Source organism: Lutra lutra, chromosome 3 (genome assembly GCF_902655055.1).
Source record: "Lutra lutra chromosome 3, mLutLut1.2, whole genome shotgun sequence".
NCBI classification, from domain to species: domain Eukaryota; kingdom Metazoa; phylum Chordata; class Mammalia; order Carnivora; family Mustelidae; genus Lutra; species Lutra lutra.
Window position 1 is genome coordinate 36,171,738 of NC_062280.1, and position 22,674 is coordinate 36,194,411.

The 22,674-nt window shown below is 41.1% G+C and overlaps 1 protein-coding gene across 6 annotated transcripts in view; it reads left to right on the top strand.

Annotated features, from left to right (window-relative positions):
• RHBDD1 (rhomboid domain containing 1) overlaps positions 1–22,674 on the top strand; it is a 125,257-nt gene that overhangs the window by 40,296 nt on the left and 62,287 nt on the right. The gene's annotated exons all lie outside the window — the stretch shown is intronic.

Sequence of the window (22,674 nt, forward strand, 5' to 3'; positions counted from 1 at the left end):
TGTTTGTTCACGAGGATTGGTAAAGGCTCTGCCAGCTCTCAGGATAGCTCTCTGTATATGGAAATATGGGCTAACAGATGTAGAGTTCACCTAAACCAAACGTGCTAGTCATGTTTGTTCAGTGACAACATTCTTAATAAAATCCTTTGACAATTGAAGAAGGGGTTCTTTAGAGCAAAGCAGAAAACGAGGTAGAAGAGTTAACACTTTTTCCTAAATGAAAGTGTAACATTCCTCTCTAAACTGTTCTAATGTGGAAGTATTTCCAAGAGCTTAGTAGAAAATAAAAGAAAACCGAAATGGCTATAGGGTCAAAATATACATTGGGTGGGTTGTATAATAAACAAGCAAGGGACAAATAAGTAATTCTAGCAATACCCAAATTAATTGTGCTGGGGAGAGAAGGCACCTTCAAAAAATGGCCTGATGGATGAGCCCAAGGAGGAACTGTGGCCCCTTTTGGGTTCAGGCAGCGTTTGCAGCTCACTGAAAGGAGAGAGGGATTCGTGTTTTCCAAGGGTGGGTTAAGTTGTTTCTCAAGAACTTACGCCAATTTCTTTTTTTTTTTTTAATTTTTTTTAATTTTTAAATTTTTTAATAAACATATAACGTGCTTTTGTCCCCAGGGGTACAGGTCTGTGACTCGCCAGGTTTACACACTTCACAGCACTTATCATAGCACATACCCTCCCCAATGTCCATATCCCCACCACCCTCTCCCGTCCCCAATCCCCCCAGCAACCCTCAGTCTGTTTTTTGAGATTGAGTCTTTTATGGTTTTTCTCCCTCCCGATCCCATCTTCTTTCATTTTTTCTTTTCCTACCACCCAAACCCCCCATGTTGCATCTCCACTTCCTCATATCAGGGAGATCATATGATAGTTGTCTTTCTCAGACTGATTCACTTCACTAAGCATAATACCCTCTAGTTCCATCTACATCTAAAGCATAATACCCTCTAGTTCCATCTACATCGTTACAAATGGCAAGATTTTGTTTCTTTTGATGGCTGCATCGTATTCCATTGTATATATATACCACATCTTCTTTATCCATTCATCTGTTGATGGACATCTAGGTTCTTTCCATAGTTTGGCTATTGTGGACATTTACGCCAATTTATTATATCGTTTTTGTCTGCAGTTGACCTGCCTTTGGTATCAGTATTTAAAACATAAACTTATATAAACTTATAATGTAGCAAAGGTTGTTTCATGTGTGTTTGTGTTTATGTGTGTACGTGTACATGTGTGCATGCACAAATGTGTTTATTCATTGTCTGGGATGACCAATTTCTGATGAGGTGGTGTTCTGTTGATAATATATACTTATGTCTTTTGCTTGTATCTACCGGGCTGTCGAATTTTTCTAATAAGCTTGGATGATGAATGTTTATAGCACTAGTACTCACCTTCTGTTTTATTTCATGGAAACTTGTTTTCACAGACTATTAAGGAGAGCAGTTTGAATCAACATTCCAGGACTGTCCTGAGCAGATTTTTCTGAAGTAGGGGAAATTTTTCTTCTGCATTTCTCAGATGTCCATTTATACACTCCTCCCTCCCCTCTTTACAGGCTCCCATAAAGGAAAGTTATATGAATCGTATAAAAGAGTCAGTTAATTTGTCTGTCTCCCAGGAGGGCTTATATTTGAACAGAACTCAAGGTGAGCGCAATACTTAAGCAAAGCATTGATTCCCAGGAGTTAGATATTATGAGAAGAGACTGAGAAATTTCGAGGCAGGGAACTTTCTCTGCCATTAGAATTGGAGCTCTTCGAGGGAAAGGGGGTGTATGAATCATCTGTCCCGCTCTGGAGTCCAAGGCTGTGGACAGTGGGGAGACCCAGCCCTGCCCTGGACCAGTTGGACAGAGTGAACTTTGAGCTGCATAGGAGGCCCCAGGAAACGCAGAAAAGACAGTTTCGTCTGACTACTGAGTTTTCTTCAGTTATTCTTTTCTAAAAGATCTGTGTAACAATTTCTTTTAAAAATTGGTTAAATTGCATAAATAATTGGACTGAACAAAAAGCAGCAGCTAAATGGAAGTGTAAGGTAATTTCTCAGTTGCTAAGCTTCTGATTGTCTGCATATTCATTGTAGAAAAGTTGAAAATATGTCATCGTTTGCTGAAGAAAACAGATTGCCCACGGTCCCCCACCCCAAGAAAACTACTCTTGGCATCCATTCTATCACACACCGCTGCCCTCATACACAGTTTTTTCCCTACTTCTTCCTGTAACTTGTAAGCACGGTTTCTTCCAAAGCCTCAGTTTGAATGGCTGTGTCAGGATTCCTGTTGAGGGTACTTGAGTTTATTTTCTCATTCACTAATTTTACATACTAATTTTACTACCTAATCGTTCAAATTACAAGTGAGGATGTCTGTCAACGCATCATTTGCAAGTCTTGGCTCCCAGGCCTGAAGACGTCCTCGGAGTTGATTCCCAGAAATAGAATCAGTGAGCTCAGGGTTTGAATTATTTTCATGGCTCTTTGTACATATTGCCAACTTGCTTTCTGTTAAGTTTGTTCTGCTTCATAGTCCGCTGACAGCATATGAAGGGGCCCATTTGCTGGCCAGCCTGAATTTTCTCCTCCGTTTTTTGTTTTTGTTTTTTTTAACTTGATATAACAAATTATTCCATTGCTATTATTTACAACAGTTTTTTTTTTTTTTTTTAATTAGGGAACTAGGGCAACTTGTCATTTCCTTTTCAGTAAGTTGTGTTTTGTTGTGTGTGATTTGTCTGTGTCTCTTACATTGTTTTCAAGAAGCTCTGTGATATTACATATCATGCGGTTCTTATTAGATTATAAACTAAGAGACCTTAAGTACCCAGTACAATCTTATATTCTATAAATAATAACAGAGACAGTGGTTTGTTTTTTGTTTTTTTGGTTTTTTTAAGACTTTGTTTCTTTAGAGAGCAAGAGCTTGGGGGAGGAGCAGAGGTAAAGGGAGAGAGAATCTCAAGCAGATTCCATGCTGAGCTCAGAGCCTGACTGGGGGCTCGATCGCATGACCCCAAGATCATGACCTGAGCCGAAATCAAGAGTTGGACGCTTAACTGACTGAGCCACCCATGTGCCTCAGTGTTTATGGGGAATTTCTTTCTTGCTGATGTTAATGGATAGAGATATTTTCTAAATAGTAGCTAAGAACTGAAAGTTTTTTACAACAAAAATAAATCATACGATGGGGTATTTTGGGGAAAGACTGAATACAGGTTTTATTTATTTATGTATTTTAAATATTTTTTTTAGAATGGCTTTAGATTTGCAGAAAAATTGTGAAGCTCTACAGAAAGTTCCCATATAATCCACACCCATTTTCACCTAATTTTGACATCTTAACATTAGTATGGTGCATGTCTTACAATTAACAAGCTAGTATTGACACATTATTAACCAAAGTCCGTACTTTATTCATACTTTTCTAAGGTCCTTTTTGCATTCCAGAATCTCATCTGGGATGCCATATAACATTTAGTCTTTGTATCTGCTTAGATCCCTGTGTCAGTGTAAGCTGCCATGACAAAACACCATAGACAGTGGTGTAAATAACAGAAATTTATATTCTTACAGTTCTAGAGGCTAGACATCCAAGATCAAGATGCTAGCATGGCCGGTTTCTGGTGCAGAATCTCTTCCTGGCCCGTGGATGGCTACGTTCTCACTGTGTCCTCACATGATAGGGAGGGATTGTGTCCCTCATAAGAGAGGGACACAAACTTTGGTGTCTTACCTTCTGAGGGCAGTAATGCCAGCATAAGGGCCCCACCCTTATGACCTCATTCAAACTACCTCTGAAAGGCCTCATCTCCAAATACTATCACGTGGAGATTTAGGGTTTCCACATATGAATTTGAGTGGGGGCAAAATTCAGTCTGTAGCAGCTCCTCTTGGTGGTGATAGTTTTTATTTTTTTTTTAATTTTTAATGAAGAGTTGTAAAATATTATTTCTCAATGTCTGTGTGTATAAGCATTAACTTCCTTTCATTTGCCCTCATGTGATTCAGAAGCAGTGTTCAACTAGCCACTAACATGATTTCTAAGCAAGTTTTAATTTAGGTGTATGAACCCATATTGTTTTCTGTAATTGGACAGTCTTGCTGTGGTTCCATTTTAAAATGTGTATGTCATCATAGAGGGGAGTATGAGAAATTTCCATCCCAACCAGAGCTCACCAGCACAGAAGTTGCCTGCTGTCTGTAAATTAGTCAGACCTTGTTTGGGGCCTGCTTTACCCAATTGTCTGGCTCAGAATAACAGAGAAGAGCAGTAGGTAGAAATAAGGAAACGGCTGGTTTTCTAGTTGACATAGAGTTGTCTGGAATAGGGCTCCCTACCCAGGTTGAAACTAATTGGCCATCATGCTGTGATGTAATTGTGGGTGTGCACTTGGTGGCACCTACCTAATCTTAACTAACTAGGCTTGCTAATGATCAGCTCTGGTGACTTAGTGACAGGTGCAAGACATGGGTTCATGGTCTTGGATGTCTCAGGTAATGATGACTGGGGTACTTTTAACAATTGAAAAGTTATATATTCTGTGCTCAAAGGTGATATCACTGTGTGCATCTTATTAAATGGAAGAGCTCTATGTAATATGTCTTATCAAAAAGGGGTGTTTTTTAATCTCAGAAGTTAATTACCAGATGTAGCAATTATTTCAACTTGATTTTCATTTTACTAGTATTTTTTTCATTAAAAAAATAATGAACTCTGTGAAGCACAGCTATTTCCCTTTGGAATATTTAGAATGCACTTTGGCCTGTTTGGAATTTTTTTTTTTTTTTTTTTCAGGAGTCACTATTGGAGATAAATGTTATACAATTAAGTATTCACTCTCAACTAATAAGCTGATAAATCACATCTCTGGAGATTTCTGATGTATTTACTGAATTCTTCCCATTTCAGTATAGGAAGGAATGTTTTAAAATAGAAAGTTCTTTACATTTGCTAATTTCCTCCTTCCTCTTCTGCAGTCTTAAGTGATTTTTAGTTAAAAGTCATGGGAGTTAAATAGGCAAGAGGACTGTTTTCCATTTACTTTCAGGTTCGGTTCAAATTATGCAAAATGAAGACAGTCGGTGCTATGAATTGAATCATTAGTGCATCAATTATTCTGTGATAACCAGCTGAGAATAGGCTGCAGCCTCCTTCCATTTTAAAGTTGGCTTCTCATTAGCTTATGTGAGAGATAAAATAATTTCATTCTAATTTATCTCTCTTTAAATGGACATTGTTCCCCTCTGTATTCGAGAGGAGAGCATTTTAATTTTGTAGTCATTTATAACACACAGGTCAAATAAACAAGTTTTATTTCTAGCAATATATGTCTCCTCTATTATTTATGTCAGCATAGTTCCTTTATTCTAAGACACACTTTCTTTTTTCCCTACATCTTTTTGGGACCAAATAGACCACAAACATAGTAAAGATACCATCAAAAATCAGTAGGGAAAGTAGAATTATTAAGCAAATGGTCCTTGAAGAATTAACTACTTAGAAGAAACTAAAATTAGAGCTTTATTTCACTCTACTTCAAAACAAATTTCTTATAGATTATGTTTAGAATATTTTGAAAAACATGTAAAAAATGTCTAAGAATATGGGAAGGAAGAGTTTCAGGTTTTGAATTGGGAGGAAATTTCTTTCCTTTTTTTTTTTTTTTTTAAGATTTTATTTATTTATTTGACAGCGAGAGAGACAGCAAGAACAGGAACATGAGCAGGGGGAGTAGGAGAGGGAAAGCAGGCTTCCCACCGAGCAGGGAGCCCGAAGGGGTGCTCCATCCCAGGACCCTGGGATCATGACCCGAGACGAAGGCAGATGCTTAAAGACTGAGCCACCCAGGTGCCTCGAGAGTAGATTTCTAAGCACAGAAGCAATGAACATAATGTCAAATGAAAACAAAGCAACACATTTTTTTTTTCCAGATCCTAATAGGTTATGTGGCAAAATAAAAAGGAAAAAGTATAAATTAGGAAAAAGGGGGTCACTTTTTTGTGATGAATAATACTGTAAGAAAAGTATAGACAAATTGAAAAAGTTCATCCACAGACAGTTGACAGAAAAAACATCAGTGGCTAATAATTGTATGTCATGAACATTGTTAACCAAATAAAGACAAATTAAGATAATAACCTATTTTACTCATTAATAAGATTGAAAAACTATCACTGTTGTTGAGGATTTGGTGAAGTGGAAGTATACATAAACTTCTGATGGGATGCTATATTGGTACAGACTTCCTGAAAAGTAATCTGATGGTCTGCATAAAGAGCTGTGAAAAGTTTATACCTTTTAATTTCATAACTGTCCATCTAGGAACCTTCCCAAGTTATAAATAACCAGGAATACAGAAAAAGATCAACATACATATACTTATTGTGATGAAGTATTGGAAAATTGGAAACCACCTAAATGTCCAACAGCAGGTAAATAATAAATCATGATGCAATAGAATATTATACAGCCACTAAAATGATACATTCAGAGGTTATTTTGATGGAATTAAATATTGGAAACGTTAGAATTAAACTTGAAAATCCTCGAGATAAAGATAGAAAATAGAATGCAGTCTATTATGTATAATATGATTTCAGTTTTTTCCTTTAGCTTTTTTTTTTTTTTTGCCTAAATTCTCTATACTGAGCATGCATTATTTATAGTAGAGAAAAGGAGTTGTGAAGATATAAATGTAGAGTAGCACATTTTCATGAGTATCTTCATACTGTCATCAATCTTAACTTACTGGTCTCCTGTAAATTCTAGGAGAGCAAGAATATCATCTGTCCCATTCCCGGCTCATCCTCAGTGTCTGAGACGATGCCTAGCACATCACAGTTACCCAGTAAATGTGTGTTTGTAAAGTGTGGGGTGGCTGGCCCAAGTAAAGACAAAAGGCAAAGTGTGACTAGCCGAGTTATTGCTCCAGCTCTACAAGTGTGGGGTGGGTAGGAAAGAAAAGTCCGATTGGAAATCTGAGTACAGAGCTGGAAGGCAAAGTCTAGGCTTCAAGTGAGAAAAGGGAAAACAGCCTTCAGAAGACTGAAAATGCAGATCAGTAGGTGAAATACCCTGTGACATCCCGCACGGAGACCAAGGTACCCCGCGTGAGATAGACAGGGGTTGTCCAGGGCTCCTTCAGTCAGCTCTGGAAACAGGGAGATTTCATAGGCCATATTCTTTGATCACAAAGTAGTAATAAAGACTTAAAAAACTAAATAGGAGCCAAAGGAATGTACAATCCCAATAATCCTAAGCACTTGGAAATTTAAATAACTCCCTGATTTAAGAGGAAATTTAAAAAAAAAAAACTGTATGAATTATCAGAGAGAACACTCCATATCAAATCTGGGGGCTATGGCTAGATGATGTGTTTTTATAATACGCCAAGAAAGTTTATGAAGTAGGTAACTTAAGCCCTCCATTTAAGAAGCTATGAATGGAACAAATAAAATGTTAGAGGAGGGTAAAGATGAAAGCAAAATTTAATAACCAAAAAAGGGAAATAATGATAGAATTGATCATTGAGGAATCTTGTTTTTGAAAAGGCAAATCAAGTAGGCAAGCTTGTGACAGGTTTAACTAAGAGATTTAGAATTACTTGAAATAACAGATATGAAAAGGAATAGAAGGATTGGTGTGGAGGAAGCTAGCTCAACTTCTGGAAAGACCTGTGTTTGAGGGAGGATATCTTTTTCTGGTTTGAGAGATCACCCGGTTTCTCTGTGTGTGTTTTCATTAAAGTTTTGGAATGGTATTCTTAAAACCAAATTTTCTTCCTAAGAGAGAACATAGGGATTTTGTGATTCAAGGAATATTTCATATATAGTTTTTTAAGTCTTTGAGTTCCTCTGATGTATTCCAACTCCTGCATCACTGTTGCATCCAAAGTCATAGAGTTGATGAGCTCTTACCAAGGGAACACTCATTTGCAGAGTCCGTTTATCCAGGACTCCTGATCCTGTAACTTTGGAGGGAGGATTTCCCAGTGTAACTGACATTGTGCAGATTTTGATGAACCAGTTAATATAACTTTGAGGGTGGTATAGGTTCACTGGATGATATATACCAAGTGATCTGAACTCTGAACAAAGGGTCACATTGCTCCCTTTTCTCTCAAGTGATTTTGTGAAGTGTGATACACCAGTGGGTAAAAATATCTTAGGACTTGCTAACGAAAGACAGTGTGTGCAGAATCTGCTTTTCTAGCACATATTTTTATAGATGTTGAAAATGCTGTTGTCAAACAGTATTTTAAAAACTGTCAGGTGTGTGTGTGTTTTTCAAATGAGTTTTAAATAATTCAGTACTTATCCAGGTGGCAGGAAAATGACTTTATAAACTTGGATTGCTCTTTTGTACTGAATGTACAAGAAGAGTCTATAAATTAAAAATGAACACTATCCATCTTTTTACTAATAACCAGTGTAGTACTGATGGAAATTTGCTGTTATTAATATTTTGGGTTTTTTTCTTCCCCATTAGAGAATTACCTTAAAGTCATTTCGGCATAGATGCTACATGTGTTCACGTAGAGAAATAGGTTTCTGAAAGCAAGCCTTGTCCGATTTATCTAACCTGGTGGTGATTCATGGCAGCCTCTCTCCCTCTGCTTTCCTCCTGTGAGCTGCGGAATGAGGGTAGAGTAGACAGGAAGGATGGTTTGCTTAGAAGACCCCCCTCCTTCAAAAGTCTAATTGTCTGAGAAAGTAGGGGTCATAGATTATTATGAATCTTACCCACATTTCTCATGGACTCATTACTCAAAACTTACTTTTCTCCTGATCTTCCTGTTCCCAGTTTCTTCTTCTAAGGAGTGACAAGCCAACTGTTTATGTGAAAAGGCTGGAATGGAACACACAGTTCTTCAGATGAAGAATTGTGGCTTTTGTGAAGCAGAACAATTTTCTTCGTCATCATTACAAGTGTTACTTGGTTTCGTTTTCTTCAGTTGTGTATTTTGTACTAATCATAGCGGTATTATTCATGTTTAGGAGTTATCAAATCTGGAATCTGATATTCTCAGAGTTAGGAATTAGATCACTTTCATGGCAAAAGATTTAAGGTGCGTTTGCAGGGACTGGGAGCCACTGGAGTCACAGCCACAGAAAATGGAGGGTTATGGTTAGGCAGTAGACACAGGGATGGTGAAAGCCCCTGTCTTGGAACGTTAAGTTGAATGCTTTTTGCATTGTGGCAGTCATTTTAAAGATTTGATGGAAGAAACAGTAAAAGTTCATTTAAAATTCATAAATTCCACTCCAGTGTTTCTCTGCGTACACTGCCTGTGATTGCTCTCAGGCATCTTGAGCACGCTGATTATACACTGTTTGACACACATTGTTTGTAACGTATTTCAAGTGCTGCAGACTGACTTGTCCTGCGTCTGATTCATCAGCGCTGTTGTTCGCGGTACGGGCGCAGGTAGATTGCCCAGCTGATGAGAGAGGGGTTCTGCATGTGCTCCATATTATTCCAAGTTCTTCCTCCTAGGACTTCGTCTTTAATGATGGCTAAAGTCAAGGTTTCATAGATTTTTGCATGTTAATTTCAGTTGAGTTTTCTTAAGGTCCAGCTCAGGATCAGTGGTAAAAAGAAAACTAGATGGGGAATGGACAGCAAAAGATCTTAGAAAATAGTTAAAGGAGATTAAAATCACCTGGTAAAATAGAACTTTGGGTAGATTTGAAGAAGGTGCAGACTCTTTTTTGAAAAAGTTCACTGAGGAAGGCAACTTGGAAATCAGAGAATATTGTTTGGTTTTTGTGGAAGTGCCTTGAGAGTCAAAACGTGACCCATAGTATCAACTAGACTTACATCACATGAACAGGTATCTGGTTCCCGGTCATAGTTTTAGAGTCTTGCTCCCACTGTTCCTCGCTGCAGGTGATACATCCTAGTTAAACTTTCTCAGACAGCGTCTAAGGTAAGGACGGGCAGAAGGTGGATCCATCTGCGAGGGCATCCTGTGGATGGATTCGTCCTGGAGACCACCTTTCTGCACACATTTATTGACTACCATTCCCATTTTCTCCTGGCTCTCTACTTTATAACCTTGGCCCTTGGTTTTACTTCTCTAAATCTCAGTTCCTTATCTGTGAAATGGGACCAATAATAGTACCTGTCTTAATGGACTTTCTGGAAGAATTTAAAAGATACACTGGGGAAAGCCCTGAGCTCAGTATCTTGCTCCTCAAAAGAGTTACCCCCAATTCAGTGCTCCCTGAGTTGTCTTCTGTGGGTGCAGGAAGAATAACTGAAGCTAGTCAGAGCATATCAAAGTCTTTAAGAGCTGTTTGAGTCCCACAAGCCCCTTGGAAGTACGTGCTAACAACTTACTGAATAAAATACCTGTCAGTTTCAAAGAGCTCCTTAATAGAGAGAGCAAATAGTGTTTCTCAGTTAAAAAAGTGAGATGTTTAAATTTTTTTCTCACATTTTGCTTGATACCTACAATATGTCAGGCATTATATGGAATACTTCTATATGTATTTTCTCTCTTAATCCTTGCAATGTCATTACTATTATTTCCTGCACATGAGAAATAGAGCTGTATCTTATACAAGGTTGTAGGTTCTAAGAATTAGTTAGTTCAGTGATGTGAATGTCTGGATTAATAATTCTTCAATGTGGTGACATTCTTTTGACTCTATTATTGGAATCATCAAGTCCCCCATTCCACCTGGAGTCTTAGCTTACACTGGGACTGAGACAGTGCATCACAGAATTCCCCTTCAGACTTGGAGATCTGTTGGTTCTACATTGCCTCTGTCACCTTTGGACACTTTCATTGAAATTCCTCTAGTTATAGTTTAAAGAAGCCCGGCTCAAACTAACCTGACCAAAGGAAAGGACCACTGTTGGCTTACATAACTAAAATTTCCAGTGGTGCAAGTCAACATTTTAGAGACATGAGATACGGTAGAATTTGGGTGGGCAAGCAAGGGCATCAGGATTTTGTCTCTTCTTGTGTTGGCTTCTGTGTTAGTTACTTATTTCCTGTAATACATGCTAAGTGTAGTGGCTTAAGAGAACACATACTTTTTATCTCATGGTGTTTGTGGAGCAGGAGGCTGGGCATGGTTTATCTGGGTCTTGCTGCAGGATTTTTCACAAGACTGCAACAAAGGTGTCAGCCAGCACTAAGGTCTCATCTGAAGGCTCCACCAGGGAAGGATCTGCTTCCAGGCTCTGTTCATCAAAGAACACAGTTCCTTGTGGGTTGTTGGGTTAAGAGCTTTGTTGTCACCTGTCAGCCAGGGGCATACTCAGTTCCTTGCCTGGAAGAGATTCCCTGGAATCTCTTCATAGGTTAGCTCAGAGGATGGCAGGTTCCTTCATTAAAGTCAGCAAAAGAGTTCACTAGTAAGGCAGAAGTTACAGTCTTACATAACACAGGAGCAGAAGTGGCATGCTGAATGCCATTTTGAAGCAAGTGACAGGTCCCACCCATGTGCAGGAAGAAAGGATTGTAAAAGGTAATGAATACCAGGAATCAGGGGTCCTCAGGGCCCATCCTAGAATCTGCCCACCACAGCTTCATTCTTCACATGCAGAAGCTCTCCCACATGGAGGCAGAGTTGACCACAAGCTCCCATCTTACATCATCTTAGGGCAAGTGGCAATTCTAGAGAAAATAGAGCAGCTTGTCTCTTCAGCTTCCATATATGTACCTGGAACCTACCAACTGGGATTCCTGGCTGAACACATTAGAAATCAGTTCTGGCAAACTTAACCACAGAAGGACTAATTGGAAGGCTATCGCTTTCTAGAATTGTTGAGAATACTGAAGCACTGGGCTGGAAACACCTGAGAGAACTGGATGGACCCCAGACACTGCTTCACTGGTCTTTTATCACTAGGTTCTCAAGATTCATGAGGCCCTCTGCCTGTGTACGAGCTGCAAGGAAGGGAGATGAGGGAATATCTTCCTGCCCTGGGGCTCTGTTGGAAGTGGGACTATTTCTTTGACCATGGCAGTGCTCTGAGATGAGCTCATATGGGTCTCGTGGCTTCCACAGATGTTCAGCCTAGCAGGTTGCACTGCATACATGGATTCTCCTCTCCTAGGCTGTTTTCAAAACTGTGTTGCTGGTGGGACTGTGCTCCTGTGCCTTCTAGGCTTCCCAGCAAAGCTGCTGCTGGAGCCTACGTGATCTCAATGGCACACCCAGGTCTCGGAGTCAGGCAGTTAGGTGGGGCATTCCGAGTCAGAATTTTGATTCAGACCAGATTTAACCACAAGTAGAATTTAATTTTTCTGAAATTGTAGGCTATCTTTATGATCCAGTTTTGTTTCCCAGTCTTTCTGTTAGGTCTATTGATTCGGGGATTACCTTAACTCTTTACTGTTGTCATCTTTGGCCATGTGTATATGACTTTCTTGGATATGTGGGTACACTAACTGAATTATCGGGTTTTTATAAGTCCAAAGAACTTGTAAATCTTTTGAAGTAATCTCACATGTTTCCTTGCATGAATTTTCCAAGTCATACTTACTCTCTTGCAATATTACATTAGAATATATTAAGACCAACATACCAAGAAGGGAAACAGATGTCACTTCTATGGGGTAACTTGTAGGGTAAAGAGTGTTCCCTATACTGAAAATGTTTTTCTTAATGGCCTGTTATGGCAGCTGTACTCTCACCATTAGAATTTGAACTTTGGCTGAGATGAGTAGACCTCAACACATTAAAATCACCTAGGGAATTAACAAAACCAGAAAATAACCAAAGAAAATAACATCAGGGTCCTACGTCTAGAGCAGTTTTGAAGACTTTTCAGGGGTGGAGTCCAAGGAGCTTTAACTTTTAAACCTCTTTAAGAGATTCTCATGTCCAACCCGTGTTGAGAAGGGGTGAGTAACAGTGGATCTAGACTCCTCGCTGGCAAGGGCAGCCCATCTACTCATGTTATGGTGGCTGGGAAGAATGTGTAGAAGTATTTCCATGGTTCACAGTTGAGATCATTCCCTGCTGCCCTTTCTTCCTTGTGTGTCCCTGTGATGACCCCTGTTAACCAAGGTCATTTATGCCAGTCTCTTCTTGCAAACTCAGAGAGCCCTGCTAGCAAAGGGCCATGGAATTTCCCAGTATCCACACTGCTTCTGCAGACCTCTCCATAAGACTGAGCTCCCAGGAACATCTATTTGCTTCATAACAGTAGCACATGTTAAAATCAGGCTATAAACAATCCAACTTCTCTTTCATTTTATATTTACTTTCTGGAGGTGATGTGCAAATAATCATTCAGGTGGTATCCAGAAATATTTTTGTCTATAGTAATAGCAGATGGCAGAGCATTTTTCACGCGCCAAGTTGCATTCCCTCTACCACAGTGCAATGTGGAAGTGATCATGGCCCCTTTCAAATATTCTAACTCCCCATGTGCCTTTCAGTCATGGTGGGAAGTTTTCTTGCCTATCAGTTCAATATGTTGTAGATTTACTTGGAATCCTTGGAATTTGTACATAGTGTAGTCACATGGGAAGTACTTTGAAAAGAAATATTTTTGAGGCCTAATAAGCAAAGGTCATCCATTCAACAAACATTTAATAAGCATTTGCTATGTGCTAAGCCAGTGGTTTTCCACTGGGAGAGGTGGCTTAGTCCCTAGGAAGGAGTTTGGAAATTTGCTGGGTTGTGTTTTGTTATCATAATGATTAGTTGGGGTGCTACTGGCATTTGGTATAGAAGAGCCAGAGGTCCTAACTGCCTTACACTGTGCAGGACAGTTGCCCATGAGAATGATCCTACATAACTCCCCCATCCCCACGTCTGTCGAGAGAATATTTATTAGGTGAACAAGCTGTTTATGACTATCTGAGCCTAAAACCCAATTATCCTTTTCATATAAACACAAATATGTGTGTGTGTGTGTGTGTGTGTGTGTGTGTGTGTGTGTGTGTGTGTGTGTGTTTTCTTGGCATGGATTTAGTATACAATGACTTTTTCCAGGAAAATTGTAAATTGAATTGTAAATGTAACTTAAGGGAAAATGTACTTCATTCTTTTTGGAATCAAAAGTTATTTTCCCTCACATAAAGTCTTGTCACTGATGGAGCCCTGCATGGGGTCTTTGAGTCACAGAAAGCCCAACTGTATCTGTCTGAATTTATTCTTCCAACCTACATCCAGATTCCATACATCAGGGTAAGCAAAGAATTATTTTCTGTGTCTTCTGGTGGTGTTACATGTAAAATCATTCCTATTGTTCCATTGAATCACTTGTGAAAATTTTTCCTTACATTACAGCTAGGATATTATGTTGAGTTGAGATTGTGTTTGTGTATGTGTCTGTGTTTTAAAAAGGATGTGTTTATTAATTCCATTTCAAGAAAACCGAGGGAGCATTACAAACTGTTGGGGTTTAAGAGGGCATTGGCTTGAGCCATAGGGTTGAGAGCCATTAGATTATGCAGCAGGGCAACTTGTAGATAAGTCAGCAGCCGAGGAAAGACCTGGATGCTAGGTGAATGCAGAGGAGACTTTGCAGAAGCCAGAGGATCACCCCCTACCCTGTCCCACGGGAACAAATGCACTGGCCAAGAGTATGACTGGGGAGGCTGTTTTTCTAGGGCTTAGCTGGGTGGAGTGGAGGGCAAAGGGACTCAAGAAGGCGAAAGCATAGCTTTTGTAAATGGCTCAAGCTTGGGGGGCGGTAGGGCTGGGGGCTGGAGTAGAGAGCTAAACCTAAGGGATAGACAGAGTCATGTGGAGGATGCAACAGGCCTTGCTTGTGTTTTATTTTATTGTGTTTTATTCTTGCTCGTGTTTTATTATTGGTAGCACTGGAGAGCTACCAAGAGGCTTATAGATTGGGAGGAGGCTTGCTCATTAGAGACAAGTGGTTGTCACAGCCATGAACCTGAACTGGGCTGGAGCAGGGCAAGCGGGTCTGAGCCAGGGAGAGACCTGAGCTAAGACCCTGGCAGCTGGGACAGTCAGTGAAGGTGCACTTTGGTCCTGAAGCTGTGTCAGACCCAGGCTTCAGTCCCAGGTAGTCTAACTCCAGTTCTGTGTTCTCAAACACTCGCCTGGATTACCTGAGAGGCTGGGGTGTGTGTGAAGGTGCATGCCAGATGGAGAGAGTTTCGGCACGTGATAGCTCCTGAACAGTGAATATGGGAAGTGAGGTCATGTGACGTGTCTGGCAAGGAGAGTGAACCCATTCACTTCTGGAATTGCATTGACTCTTTTCATGTCCCTGCCCCACTTAAGTGTGTGTGTGTGTGTGTGGTGGGGGGGTTGCTTATTTATTTTGCATGTAAAATAAAACTTACCTGTTGCTTCCAGTGTATTTGGCACACCTCTCATTTCGTTTTGAAAATCTGAGTAACCACAACAGACTCTGAAGAAACTGAGTAATCCTGCCGAGCTACAGATTTCATCTGGAGTGCTATTTAAAAACACTTGCCGGTGCCAAGTGGGGGAAAGCATTCTTCACGATTTACCCTAACAACAACAAAAATATTTAGATTTATCCACCACTGATGAGAGTAATACTGGTTTTTAAATGACGGCCTTGCCCAATTTCTGTGCCCTTTATATTTGAAAAATAATAATGCAGTTACTAAAACACTAGTATAAGAAATTTGGAAAATAGGGGAGTGTTACTCCCCCCACACACACACACATTATCTGTGCTATTTTAATGTATTTCCTTTAAATCTTATTTCTAGGGGTGCCTGGGTGGCTCAGTGAGTTAAGCATCTGGCTTGGGCTCAGGTCATGATCTCAGGGTCCTGGGATCGAGCCCCACATCAGGCTCCCAGCTCAGCGGGAAGCCTGCTTCTCCTTCTTCCACTCCCCCTGCTTGTGTTCCCTCTCTCGCTCTTTTTCTGTCAAATGAATAAATTTAAAAAATGTTTTTTAAAAATCTTAATTTTAGATATATGTGTGTTCGTATGTGTGTAATGTGTTTTATGTTATACACATAAAGATATATTATAGTGTATACAGATAGTCCAGAAATCCAATAAAGTGAGATATGAGAGCAATATTTTGAACCATCCTTCCCCCCAATTTCTAACTTAGTACCCAGCTACCTACCTACTCAATATGATATTAGATGTCTTTACTTAGTTGTCTTGAAGGTATCTCTCCATTAACAGATCAGTACCAAGCCTTGTATTCTCCCCACCCAGGCCTCTCCTCTTCCCGGTCTCCCCCATCCCAGTAACGAGTTCCACTGTCCATCTTGTTGCACAAGCCAGTAGCCTAGATTTTCTCCTTCCCACACCTCCCACGTGGAGTCCATCCTAGGTTCCTCCCCTTCCCCGCACCCCCCCATGTGGAGTCCATCCTTGATTCTCCCCTTCCTACACCCCCTCACGTGGAGTCCTTCTGCAAGTTCTTTGATCTCTGCTGCCAGAATAGACTTGTCCGAATTCACTTCTCTCTGCTTCTGCTGCGACCACCTCCTTCCAGCTACCATCATTCTCTGCCTGAGCTATGTCAGCCTCCTTACTGGTCTGCTCCACTGGCCATCTTGCCTCTCTAGAGCAGGTCTAGAGAGCAGGTCTGCTCTCCCAACGAACAGAATAGGTCACTTTTAAAAATTCTCACATTAAAAATTCTTCTGTGGCCTTCCACTATACTCAGGAAACAACCCAAATTCTTCTCCATGGTACATAAGGCCTATAGGATCTGGCTTTTGCCTATCTTTCCAAATTCATCTCAGGCCATAGGATGTCCTTACGCTACCTCACTGTGCTCCAGTCAACGAAAAGACACTAAAAGAACTAAAAGTTCTTCCCAGCCTCGCAGCTTTTCCCTGTGGGAAGCTCCCCACTTCCCTTTGGGCATGCAAACTCCAAATGCCACGGATATCACTTTAATTTAATTTAATTTAATTGATTTATTTGAAAGAGAGCGAGTGAGCATGAGCAGGGGGAAGGAACAGAGGGAGAAGGAGAAGCAGACTCCCTGCTGAGCAAGGAGCCCAATGCGGGGCTTGATCTCAGGACTCTGGGATCATGACCTGCACTGAAGGCAGACACCTAACCAACTGAGCCACCCAGGCACCCCATATGGATGTCACTTTTAATGCCATTTAAGGAGCCATCTCAGACCGCTCTAAGAAAAGTAGACTCACTTATACTCAGCACAATTTACAGTTAGAGAGAGAGAGATTGTGTGTGTGTGTGTGTGTGTGTTCACACATGTGTGCTCCCACCAGATTGCAAGCTCTATGAGGCAGTGACCTTATTTATGTAATAACCAGTCAGTAAGTATTTGTTGAATGAACGAATGCTACCTTCTTGAACCAACTCATGAAATTCTCTCGCTGCTGGGCTGAGGAGCATGGAATTGAGAGTCAAGGAGTGGCTAGGTGTCATCTGTTCTCTTGGAGGCTCTTTTGCAGAAGAGGCTTTTTCTCCCTTTGCAATACCCTTGTTTTTCTCCAAATCATGTTTGTCTGGGACTCAAATCAAAGTCAGTGGTCAGCTCCCAGCCCTGGGCTGGAGGTTGGAACCATGTTTAATAAATCAACATGGATATTAGAGGTTGCATGGCCAATACTGCAGTGCCTCCCTTGAAAGGGAATATAATATTGGAAGGGGGATAGTTTTTACTTCTGCAGCCAAAGGTGGCAGGAACGGGGTGTGCTAGGGAATGCGGTAAAGAGAAAGAGCATATAGACCGAGTCTCTCCCACATTGTCATTGCCAAAGACACACAGTGGCATAGTGGTTGAAGAAAGCATCCAGGACAGAAATCAGATGGTATAAGAGCAGTTTATCTTGGGAAGAAGCAAATCCTATCAAGGTCTTTCCTAGTGGCATGAATGTTCAAAGCCTGAAAAGTTCTTGCTACGTCTTGTTGTAATGCCAGTTTATTAAGATCATTGATTAAAATCTGTAATCATTTATTAAATCATTGATTTTACTGAAGGAAATTATGGGACATATGATACAATAGACCACTTCTAGCCGACCCCCTCTTCCCTTACCTTGTTTGCTTGCCTTGTCTAACACTGTGTCTCCATCAAGTTACGTCCTTAATGAGGCCATTTGCCCTGCATACACCATGAGATTATGTCTTAGATTAATACATTTTCTGCTTTCTGAACTATCCCTGAGATGGCAGCTTCTTCAGCTGTGGAAAGAATTTGCCATTTAGCAGAGGAGGAACTTTATAGCTTGTCACAGCTTTCAATCATAGCTTTCGCTTTTGATTCTTTAACAGTGGCACATGGGAGCAGGAACATTTTGCATAACCACTTAGCTCAACCTTCCAAGTCGCCTCTGAAAGGAGCGAGGAGCAGTTTACGCCAGCATGATAGGAAAGAACACTCCGTACTGGTGTTAATAATATCTGCATATAGTTTGCATAACTGAAATCCACAATCATCTTCCCTCCAGCTTTATTGCAATATACTTGACATGTAACACACAATAATACCTATAATAGCTTCATCTTAGTTTTGCTCCAAAATTACTTTTCTCCCATCACTGTCCCTTATAAGTAATGTGTACCAACATTGATTTGACTTGCTTTTTTCCTTTAGTCTTTTTTTTTTTCCTACAAACATGAATTGAACCCCCATTCTGTGTCTGTGCTCTGTCTCTGGTGGTCTAGAGAACAAAAAATGACAGCCGAAGGTTTTTCCGAATTGTAGAAAAACACGAGACCTTAGATGGAGAAAGCACCGTGAATCTCAAGGAGGGTAAAGAAAATAAATCTACAACTGGAGTGACTGTAGTGTAGTGACAATATACCCAAAATAAGGAGAAAGTCTTAAAAGCCAAGAGAAAAGACAGATGAGTGACTGTCCAGCTTATATGTCTCAGCAGTAGCAGTTGACCCTATACCTATCATTCAAGGAGGAGGCTGACTTAAAGACCTTTTCAGATATACAGAGAATGGCAGAATTTTCTACCTCAGACTTGAACTGAAAGAATGACTAACAGTCAGACTTTAGTAGGAAGGAGATTGAACCAGGACTACATTACACCAGTACAGAACAGTGGCGCCTCAGAGAGACTGGGCTCATTAATAATCATCTAAACAAAATGGCTGCCCCTGTCTGAGGATTTGAGGACAAACAAGATGTTTTTCCAACTGAGTGTGTAGCTACTTAGACTTGGCGCAGAGGTTTGGAATTCTTCTGTGTGTGATGGATGATTTTCACTTCAGGCAAGGGTCTGGAATTCAAGCCATCCATGATCATCTTAAAATTATAGGTGACATAGTTTGTGTATGTGTAATTTTTCTGCAGACAGGATTCATGTCTTTCATCAGACATTTTAAGGGGCTTAGAACCTGAGCAAGCTTAAGGACTACTGGATCAAGATATTGTCCCTGTCGAAATGAAATTACATTGGTACCTGCCCCAAAGTTGAGGAACAGTGATCTGAATTGAATATCAGATCTCTGTGGCACTCTTGAGACCCCAGACGAATGATATTTCTTCTCCTTGTCGTCCATCCGCGCAGAGCACAACCTGTATGACTGTTCATGGGTACAGTGTATCTTACCAATCACAGTGAGGATTTGATTATAGCTCTTAGGATTTCTGAAGGGAGTTACTATTGAGCTCTCAGGAGAAATAAAGCTTATAAGTGACCAATTTGGGGATATAATGATAGGTTTAGTGCTGCTGTTTTGTTCAAGGAGAGCGTGTTTTATATAACACATTGTCCAGGTATGTGGGATGGGGAGGGGTGTTGTGTTTAATCAGTCTCTCTCCTGATGAGATTTGATACTAAAACAACAATTAATTGGTGACCATGCATAACTTGTGTTTTTGTAATACAGACATAATGTATGCTAGAAATGTACATTTTATATGTAATTTTACTTCCACTTCTCTGCTTCTTCAGTAGTTACTTTTTGAGTGCCAGTGTCAGGCCATTTACTGCACGAGTAAGGCCATGGGTTTAGGGTTGAATATGGTGATGCTGTCCCCGAGGATTACTTCGAATCAGGAGGGCAGGTGACAAGCCGTCACCAAATCCTCAGTCCCAGCCTAAGACCCAGTCAGGTCTAGGGGAAGCCGTTTTCCTGAGAGGCTGCCACATGGGGATCAGCTGCAGGTGTGACTCAGAACAGTGTGCATGCTTGGAGGACAGCAGCAGGCTGTCCCGAACCACACAAACATTTAGGCTGTAACTCAGGCACGGGCCTCCTCAGACAGCACAAACATCAAAACGCTTGTTTTCCATGTATAGTGATGACCCTAAAAGCATAGTCTGCTTGTGAAGCCGTTATCAGTCTTCCTCCGAAGCCCAGGCAGGGCCTCCTTGTGCCTCCACAGCACCCCAGGGGCAGGGATGAAACACCCTAGCCCTGGGACGGGGGCTTCCTGTCCTGCTGGGAAGGAGATCATCTGCAGTTCCATTTCCTTTCTGAGGACACGGGTGTCCCTTAGAGGGCCCAGGCGGTGGTTTATCAAATGTTTACCAAAGGCACGGAGAAAGTTAATATGCCCCTTAAAATGGGCCCGGATTTCCTTCTTCGTTGGTGGCATCTCCCTTTTTTTGTGTGTCATGTTGAGGAATTCTCAGTTTGGAGCAGATCATAATCTCTTCTGTTTTAACAGAAGAACACCCATATACAGCTTAAATGTAGGGACAAGGACAGCTAGGGCTTTGAAATGGGACTTCTGTGAAAATTTGGAACGTTGGGTGATAATGTAGTCTGGTCTCTGGATGGCCAGCTTTCCATCCCTGGCTATTTGCAATTACATTAGGACAATTAGATTCTAACTCAAACTTCCGCAGACTCATTTAGAGAGATAAGAAATTCATTTCACTGTATTGTACTCTAAATTGTAAATGAGGCTCAGGACTGATTGTTTAATAGGCTGGCGTTTTAAATTGAAATTTTCTCCCATGTTATTTTACATCTATATGATTCACCATAAAGATTGGTTTAAAAATGTTGATGCTGTTTTATTCTTTTCCGTTAATCGAGGTTACTATTTAAAAAAAAAAAAGTATTCTGGCTGCTTTTTTGTATCCCTCAAACTATCACTTTCTTTGCCATTCCTAGAACTATTTGAAGAGTTTATTGTAGCCTAAAAATAGAGTAAAGTAAGCACAATTTTATTTATTTATTTTTTTGAAAAGTTGAAGAGCACAGTTCATGCTATCCTTCCCTGAAAAATGGGAACCTGAGCGTCTGATCCCATGTTTCTATTATCAGGGTATACATACTTTGAGGTAAACCTATGTGATGAAAGGAATAGCTCTCTTGAAAGAATGACTGTGTGAAGCGTGTGTGTGCATATGCATGGAAGCACACACACTGTCACTTGCCGTGTGTGTGGACGTTTGCAAGAGCTTGCCTGGGCAACAGTGGGTTTGAACTGTCCGATGGAACAAACGGCAGTGCCTTCCTGTCCACAGAACGCTGCCTTTCGTCTTTTGTCCGAAGTGTTCTGTTGTCTGTTCTTCTCCAACTGGTCTTTTTGCTAGCTCTACAACAGGGAGAATGACTTGCGGCTGTCTTACTTGTGCTTCTCTAGGGCCTTTGCTGCAGGGGGAGGGGAAGGGTGTTGGCTCTGACTCTAGGTCTCCTGGGCTGGGTGTGGGGAGTGGGTGGGGTCCACATTATCAGGCCCCGAACTCCATCCCTGCCCTGGCTCCCTAGGTGTTCTAAGTTGAAGATGTAGTGGGTTTAACTTGCCTTCAGTCCTGGGACACTTGGATCATTCATTCAGCCCATATTCGAGTGTCCCGTGCCAGGCACAGCCCAAGGACCATGCAGCACATATGTGAAAGCTGCAGAATTCACTGTGCCCCGGGAGTTTACATCAGCTCCTTAATAACTTTCGGTTGCTCCCACTTCTGGAGTGAGGGTCATTTCCACAATCTGTGAAGTATTCATGCACTTGACCTTTTTTGTTTTTGCTTTTAGTCCCTAATGTAGCACAGCAGATGAGTAAGAAGACATCATTGCTGCCCTCAGGGAATTTGTGAGAGAGACAGACTGGCAATGTGTAAACATGTCCCAACCCAGCAGGCCACAAACAGGCTATAGGAAATGCAGAAGCAGTGACTGGGGGAAGGTGGAAGGAAAGAGGGACATATCTTTGTGGCAGGGGTGCCTGCCATTCAGCTCCCCTTGTGGTCACCTGTGAGCATGGAGGGGGTCTGGCCGTGGAGCAAGGAGATGGGCTGCATAGGACATGAGAGTGGGAGGAAGGGATGAGCAAGGCCAAGTGCCCAGAGACCTTGACTGTAAGCAGACGGGTCACTAAGTGTCCCTGGTTGGCGGTGACATGACATCCTCACTGTTCTGGAACAGCTGATAGCAGAGTGTGGGATGCACCGATAGCAAGAGTAGGGGGCAGGGAGCCAGGGAGGTGATTTTCTTTCATTTATCCTTCGTCTCATTTAACGAAGACTTAGCTGGGGATTGCTTGAATCACCAAGCTTAGATGCTACTTTAAGAGAAATGGAACCAATTTAATGCCCCAGCTCATCTTTCAGGTTAGAAGTTTACAGTTTAGTGTCTTTTTGCTAAGTGACTGAAAGGTACACATGAAGACAACTTCAGGGAAACGACTGTGGACAACCCAGTGTCTCTGCTCTGCTGGGTTTCTCGTGCTCTTTGCCTCACTTGTCAGTGGTGGGTAAAAACACAGCCGTCTGCTCTGCTCCACGGATAGCTAGTGGGCCTCACAGTGACTGGATAATTCAAGATGG